The following is a 6,761-nucleotide window of genomic DNA, read 5'->3' on the forward strand; positions in this document are numbered from 1 at the left end:
CAGTCAGGTTTGTGGACCTCCTTGCTCAGACAGGCTTTTTTCAATTCATGTGATACAAGTCAGGGTTTTGTGATGGCCACATCAATACTTTGACTTGGTTGTCTTTAATCCATTTTTTTACAACTTTGGAGGTACCCTTAGGGTCATTGTTCTGCTGGAAGACCCAGTTGCGACTGAGTTTAAACTTTTCTGACTTGAGGTGTTGTTGCCATCTATTTTCTGAAGTGCACCAGTCCCTTTTCAGTAAAACACCACCACAACATGATTCTACCACCACCATGCCTTACAGATGAGATAGTGTTCTTCATAATAAAAGGCTGACCCTTTTTCCTCCATACATCGTGGTGATCATTACAGCCAAACAGTTCAGATGGTTTTGTTTCATCTGACCAGAGAACACTCTGAAAGGCTGGTGATCACCTGCAAACTTCAGTCTGGCTTTTTTTATGCCTGTCTTATTAGGGGCTTCTTTTTTGTGTGTGTAAGGCCGTGGTAATGTAGGACTCTCTTTATTGTGGATTTACATACTTTGGTATCTAACACCAGTTCCTTTGTTGTTGTCTTGGGGTTTAGTTGAACCTTTCAGACCAACGTTCATTCATCCATGTGAGTTTATTTGTGCCACATTCCTGAACGATGCAGTGTCTGTGTGGTCCCAAGATTTTTATATTTGTATATTGTTTGTACAGATTCTTGTGGCACCTTCAGTTGTTTGGAAACTGCTCTTAAGGAGCAACCGGATTTGTGGAGGGCCACACGTGGATTTTGCCATGATATGAAGGGCAAACAGGCAGTGTCTCTAATGGTAAGTCCTTTTACAGCCACAGGTGCACTCCCAATTAACTTCTAATTATGACAAGTGGCCAATCAGAAGTTTATAAATGTCATTATAACAAATTAAATAAGCTGAAATAAATCTCTATATGCTTGGGTATAAACTTTTTTCCTCAACTGAATATATCAGTATACATATGTGATACTGTACATCCATGATCAATTCACTGGCCAAATACCACAAGGAAGCCAGTTTTTTTTTTTTTTTTTTTTAAGGTTTCACTTCCTTGTGCTGCTAAGAGCATGGTGAGATAAATCTTGGACTCCAATTTTTGGGGCATTATTTATTTTGCAACAGAAAACAAATCTTATATTTTACAAATGCAACTTTAAACACACTTATTTAAGGCATAAAAAAGTTAAACAGGATGAAGGAACACATCTATCCCTAAAGGGGTAAGCATACCCCTTTATTTCATTACCCCTAAAGGGGTAAGCATATAAACAAATATAGAAGTGAAAAACAATTCACAACCACACCACAAAGAGGAGAAGAATAACTGTTGGAAAAAAGATTCAGTAGCAGCAGTAGTACTACTAGTAGTAGCAGTAATATAAATAGCAGTAGTAATAGTAGTAGTATTAGTGGTGGTGGTCATAGTAGTAGTAGTAGTAGTAGTAGCAGTAGTAGTAATAGAAGAAGCAGTAGTAATATTAGTAGTATTAGTGGTGGTGGTGGTGATGGTAGTAGTGGTAGTAGTAGTATTAGTGGTGGTAGTGATGGTGGTAGTAGTAGTAGTAGTAGTAGTATTGGTGGTGGTGATGGTAGTAGTAGTCGTAGTATTAGTGGTGGTGGTGACGGTAATAGTAGTAATAGTAGTAGTATTAGTGGTGGTGGTGGTGATGGTAGTAGTAGTAATAGTAGTAGTAGTACTTGTAGTGGTGGTGGTGGTGATGGTAGTAGCAGCAGTAGTAGTAGTAGTAGTAGTAGTAGTAGTGGTAGTGATGGTAGTAGTAGTAGTAGTAGTAGTATTGGTGGTGATGGTAGTAGTAGTATTAGTAGTAGTAGTTGTAGTGGTGGTGGTGATGATGATAGTAGCAGTAGTAGTAGTAGTAGCAGCAGTGGAAGTAATAGTAGCAGAAGTAGCAGTAATACAAGTAGCAGTAGCAATAGTAGTAGTAGTAGTATTAGTGGTGGTGGTGATGGTGGTGGTGGTAGTAGTAGTAGTAGCAGTAATAGAAGTAGCAGTAGTAGTAGTAGTATTAGTGGTGGTGGTGGTGATGGTGGTAGTAGTAGTAGTAGTAGTAGAAGTAGTAGTAGTAGTTGTAGCAGCAGTAATACAAGTAGCAGTAGCAGTAGTAGTAGTAGTAGTATTAGTGGTGGTGGTGATGGTGGTAGTAGTAGTAGTTGCAGAAGTAGAAGCAGCAGCAGCACTTTATTACATTACAACTTTATATAATTATATAATAGTTGTAAACCTAATAATAGCTATAATAATAAAAAGACATGTAAAAACATTTTAAAAACATAAAGATGAAAACATTGGCTCTTTCTCTGGCTCTTTTAAGAAAAAATCATACAGTGCATCCGGAAAGTATTCACAGCGCTTCACTTTTCCCACATTGTGATATGTTACAGCCTTATTCCAAAATGGATTAAATTCATTATTTTCCTCAAAATTCTACAAACAATACCCCATAATGACAACGTGAAAGAAGTTTGTTTGAAATCGTTGCAAATTTATTAAAAATAAAAAACAAAAAAAGCACATGTACATAAGTATTCACAGCCTTTGCCATGACACTCAAAATTGAGCTCAGGTGCATCCTGTTTCCACTGATCATCCTTGAGATGTTTCTACAACTCGATTGGAGTCCACCTGTGGTAAATTCAGCTGATTGGACATGATTTGGAAAGGCACACACCTGTCTATATAAGGTCCCCTTTTTTAGTTTTTTATTTTTAATAAATTTGCAAAGATTTCAAACAAGCTTCTTTCACGTTGTCATTATGGGGTATTGTTTGTAGAATTTTGAGGAAAATAATGAATTTAATCCATTTTGGAATAAGACTGTAACATAACAAAATGTGGGAAAAGTGAAGCGCTGTGAATACTTTCCGGATGCACTGTAACTCTCTTTAGTTTTTATGGCTCTGCCAGCTGAAAAAGTTCCTGACCTCTGTCCTAAGGCCTGTATTTCATGCAGAAATCTACAAGTGTAACATGTAAACTAGACATTAAACACCGATAAAAAAAAAAAAAAGACACTTGAATGATGACTATCAAAAGTTTTAAAGCCCTAGTATACGAGCAGATCAGCACAGCCAAGGAGAAGTTAGAAGGCATTATGTGTTAGGTTTACTTATTTTGTACATCCCTGTTTAATACTTGTGTATTTTTGTTATACAATGGCTGAACCTTAAAACGGCTCTCTGTTGCACATAGGACTAGTGCAGTACATATAAGGTATAAAAGTCATTAGGCTACATTGGAAGTTGAAGACTTGTACATTGAGGAAAGCACTGTGTAAGTAAGTAAGTAAGTAATCAAGTCTTCTTCACGTTGAGAGGTTGTGGGCCACTGCCACCGTGTGGACAGTAAGGGAAAAGCAGGAAAATCAACAAGACCCATTTATTCATATTCTGCAGTAGGTCTTAAAACAGCCGTATCTTATTTCCCTTTTCAGTTCTGTGAATGGTCGATATTTCTATTTTAGGTCTTGAGATAGCTGCTTTCCACTGACTCGTAATTTGACTGCTTGGGAGTTTGAGCCTAGTGGAATTTTCTCATGCCTGAAATAAGACTCAAAGCAGTCTTTTCCTGCATGGTCCTTCTTTGTGGAGAGCTCAAATTAGTCAATTTTAAGCCAAATTAGATTTTTTTGTATCCTCCAAAACAAAAAAATTACAGTCATGAGACATTTTTCTGAAATGCAACATTAGCTGACTACCAAAAACACAGCAAATACCACTGATATACATGTTCACAGTTTCTTCTCAAAAAGACCTTTATATATATATATATATATATATATATATATATATATATATATATATACACACACACACAGTGCCCTTCACTAATATTGGCACCGTTGGTAAATATGAGCAAAGAAGGCTGTGAAAAATTGTCTTTATTGTTTAACCTTTTGATCTTTTGTTAAAAAAAAATCACAAAAATACTCTCTCATGGATATCAAACAATTGCAAAAAAAAAAAAAAACCCCACAGGTTTAGCCAAAGGAAAAAAAAAAAGATTGTTAAATATATGTGTGCCACAATTATTGGCACCCTTTTAGTCAATATTTTGTGCTACCTCCCTTTGCCAGGATAACAGCTCTGAGTCTTCTCCTATAATGCCTGATGAAGTTGGAGAATACATGGCAAGGGATCTGAGACCGTTCCTCCATACAGAATCTCTCCAGATCCTTCAAATTTCGAGGTCCATGCTGGTGGACTCTCCTCTTCAGTTCACCCCACAGGTTTTCTATGGGTTTCAGTCAAGGGACTGGGATGGCCATGGCAGGATCTTGATGTTGTGGTCAGTAAACCATTTTTGCGTTGAGTTTGATGTATGTTTTGGATCACTGTCCTGCTGGAAGATCCAACCACAGCCCATTTTAATCTTTCTGCCAGAGGCATTCAGGTTTTCATTTAATATCTGTTGATATTTGACAGAGTCCATGATGCCATGTATCCTAACAAAATGCCCAGGTCCTCTAGCAGAAAAACAGCCCCAAAACATTAAAGAGCCACCACCATATTTAACCGTGGGCATGAGGTACTTTTCCATACAGCGATTTCTGTGTGTGCCAAAACCACCTCTGGTGTTTATTGCCAAAAAGCTCTATTTTGTTTCATCTGACCATAGAACCCGATCCCATTTGAAGTTCCAGTAGTGTCTGGCAAACTGAAGATGCTCAACTTAGAGTAGAGGCTTTTTTCTTGAAACTCTTCCAAACAACTTGTGGTGATGTAGGTGACTTCAGATTGTAGTTTTGGAGACTTTCTGACCCCAAGACGCAACGAACTTCTGCAATTCTCCAGCTGTGATCCTTGGAGATTTTTTGGCCTCTCGAACCATTCTCTTCACAGTGCGTTGAGAAAATACAGACACACGTTCAATTCCAGGTTGATTCATACAACCTTATGCTCAACAACCTTTTGCCGCACATCACAGCTCTATTCCTTGGTTTTACCCATTCTTATGAATGACTAAGGGAATTTGGCCTATGTGTTACCTCATATTTATATCCCCGTGAAACAGGAAGTCATGGTTGAACAATTTCCTGTTCCTAATCACCCAGGTGTATGAAAAAAAATGTAAATATACTTTTATATACACACTTCCAATATATTTTTCTCATGTGAATTCATAGGAGTGCCAATAATTGTTGCACACCTATATTTAACAAAGATTTTTTTTTGATAAAACTGTTGTTTATTATTGTTTGATGATATCCATGACAGCAGAGTATTTTTGTGAATTTTTTTTTGATAAAACATCAAAAGGTTAAACAGTAAAGACAATTTTTCACAGCCTTCTTTGCTCATATTTACCAAGGGTGCCAATATTAGTGGAGGTCGCTGTGTGTGGACATCATACCGAACAACAGTGACTACAAACTAAATAACATCAAATAACTGCAAACAAATAACATGGATTTATTTTTATTGGTGTATTTGAATAAATGGTTGTAAATTTCTACAAAATGACAATTTTTTATAAACAAATGTGAAGAAATAATAATTAAAAATACTCTTTTTTTTTGCTCAAAGAGCAACACACTTTTTGGTAGTACATCAGATGTATTGATTTTCCAACAGGGGGAGTTCATGTCATCTAAAACACACAGTAACGTGACTGAAGAGACTGCAGAATGGAGGGGGGTCAAAGTGCAGTGACGCCGACAGTGACAACTGCAACGAGGAACGAGTTGAGTCCAGTTCTGTGTCAGGGACTGAGGAAGCGAGTAGGTGAGGTGTACACAATTACTGCCAACGACAGCAGAATGCCAGAAACAGACAGGGGATTTTACAATGAAGCCTGAGGGTGAAGAATCCACATAATTCATGTGACATCGTCAGGATGTTGTACAAAGGTGGAGTGAAAAAGAGTGTGCTGTGATCCATAACATGTAGAAGAAAGAACAAAGGAAGGTATATTCGAATTTGTGCTATTTCTATGCGAATTTATGGGCGAACTGCTTTTGGGGGAGTTCACAGCAAGAAATAAGAGAAGAATAACCCACGTCTTAGTGCCAATATCTACCGCTGTCACAGGACTTGAAGCGCCATCAAAGCCTGAACAGATTCATAAACGTTTCTATTAATTGTTCTCTCCTTAAGTGTTGTTGCTTTCCGGATCTTTTAATAAAACAGAAATGACTTGTTTTAATAGAAAGTGGATTAAGCCTCAGAAATTTGAACGTTTTGCAATGAAATTGAAATGTTTTTTTTTTTAAAGGAGTTCAAAATTCTTTGCAGTTAAATATTTATGTAATATGTTACAGCTAAAAGTTAATGAATGACACAAAGATGCTTAAAAACACAGTCTGTATTTTATAATCAGTGTTCTTCTACTTTTGTTCGACTTGCATTGTGTCCACATATGTGGACAGTTGAATACCTTTTTAATAAAAGTGATTTTAAGGTAAAAATGAAAATATGAAATATCATATGACTGTCTATGCAGAACTGAGTAATAAACTTCATTTAAAAAAAAAAGTCTCATTTATGAATGAAAGGGTTAATAAGGCACATGCAAATACAGGATGCATTAATATTAATGATAAATGCTGACTTGTAGGCCATGTTATGGATCTCAAGGAGAAAATATTATGAACATGAAATTTCCAGGGTTTTTTTTTTTTTTAATCTGTAAAAAAGAGGGTTTTAATTTGTTTTACACAAACCCTAACCCGAACCTGTGGATTAACTTGAGGCAAGTTAAATTAACCTTAATTCACAAATGACAACAAAAGAA

Source organism: Ictalurus furcatus, chromosome 9, assembly GCF_023375685.1.
Source record: "Ictalurus furcatus strain D&B chromosome 9, Billie_1.0, whole genome shotgun sequence".
Lineage (NCBI taxonomy): Eukaryota > Metazoa > Chordata > Actinopteri > Siluriformes > Ictaluridae > Ictalurus > Ictalurus furcatus.